Genomic DNA, 1,891 nt, shown 5'->3' with positions numbered 1-1,891 from the left:
GGTTCCCAAATTCACTTCTTTTGTTTGTTTGTTTTTTGTTTTTGGGACACACCCGGCAGCACTCAGATGTTACTCCTGGCTCTATGCTCAAAAATCACTCCTGGCAGGCTCAGGGGACCACATGGGATGCCGGGATTCGAACCACTGACCTGCATGCAAGGCAAACACCCTACCTCCATGCTATCTCTCTGGCCCCAAATTCACTTATTTTTAAGTGTACAATTTAAGGACACTTTTTGTTTGTTTGTTTTGGGTCACACCTGGTGGCACTCAGGGGTTACTCCTAGTCCTGTGCTCAGAAATCATTCCTGGCAAGCTCAGGGGCCATATGAAAAGCTGAGGATCGAACCCAGGTTGGCCATATTTAAGGTAAAGACCCTACCCACTGTGCTATTGCTTTAGCCCCAGGACTTTTTTGTTTGTTTGTTTTGTTTTTGGGTCAGACCTGGTGTTGCTCATGGGTTACTCCTGGCTCTGTGCTCAGAAATCGCTCCTGGGAGACTCAGGGGACCATATGGGATGCCAGGAATCAAACCAGGGTTCGTCCAGGATTGGCCACGTACAAGACAAATGCCCTGCCACTGTGCTATAGCTCCAGCCCCAGGACTTTATTTTTCTTTTTTTTGGTAAAATTGTGCTACCATTATTGCAACCAAGGTTTTAATGTATTCATCATCCTCCCAAAATGTCCTCATGCCTTAATGAGGTTGCATTTTGGGATAATTACAATGACAAATAACAAGTCTCAGAAATTTCTATTTTGCCTAGCTTCATTTGCTGCTGACAAGCGAGAAAATTGCAAAAGCCCATCAACAACTGTTGGAAGAAAACAGCATACACTGATCAACAGCTGTTTGCTCAAAATAGTTTATTCATTCACTCCAGCTTCTGAGTGGCAGCCAAATACAAGGCGACCAGTTAAGTCTGTAGGATATAAGGACAAGAGTAGCTATCTTGTCCTGCAATAAATTGTATATGAGTTCAAAAACATACAAACTTAGAGTTTAAAACTCAATGGTTTTGGGCCGGGAAGGTGGCGCTAGAGATAAGGTGTCTGCCTTGTAAGCGCTAGCCAAGGAACGGACCGCAGTTCGATCCCCGGCGTCCCATATGGTCCCCCAAGCCAGGGGCAATTTCTGAGCGCTTAGCCAGGAGTAACCCCTGAGCATTACCGGGTGTGGCCCAAAAACCAAAAAAAAAAAAACAAAAAAAACAAAAAAAAACTCAATGGTTTTGGCAGTAGAAGTGTAAAATACTTGGACTTCCACTGAGACCAGGGCTAGAACAATAGTACTGTGTGTAGGGTATTTGCTTTGTACATGGTCAAGACAGTTTTGATCTCCAACATCCCATATTTCCCCAAAGTATAGCCAAATACAGTGATACCTGATCCCTGAAAGCAGAGCCAGGTGTAATTCCTGAAAAACTACCAGGTGTGGCCCAAGAAGGACAAGAAACAAACCTGAGACCAGCAGGGGATGTCTCACAAATGTATTGTACATGATTCTCATTTGAGAAGCCCTACTTAGATTCTTGATACATCCAACAAAATAAAACTAACAAAATAGATTCAGGGAGGTAGTACAGCAGCTAAAGTGCTTGCATTGCATGGCCCTCTGAGTGCCATTAAGAATGATATACCTGGGGGCCAGAGCAATAGCACAGCGGTAAGGTGTTTTCCTTGCATGCGGCCAGTACAGAATGGACCCTGATTCAAATCCAGCATCCAATATGGTTCCCGAGCTTGCCAGGAGGGATTTCTGAGCACAGAGCCAGGAGTAACCCCTGAGCACTGCCGGGTGTAACCTAAAGACAAAAAAAAAAAAAAAAATAGAATGATGTACCTGTGCATTTCTTGGGAAGAATCCCCCATATAGACAATAAACTCATC

This window comes from Suncus etruscus, chromosome 4 (assembly GCF_024139225.1).
Source record: "Suncus etruscus isolate mSunEtr1 chromosome 4, mSunEtr1.pri.cur, whole genome shotgun sequence".
Taxonomy (NCBI): Eukaryota; Metazoa; Chordata; class Mammalia; order Eulipotyphla; family Soricidae; genus Suncus; species Suncus etruscus.
The sequence above is the reverse complement of the archived record's forward strand: the minus strand, read 5'-3'. Positions refer to the sequence as shown.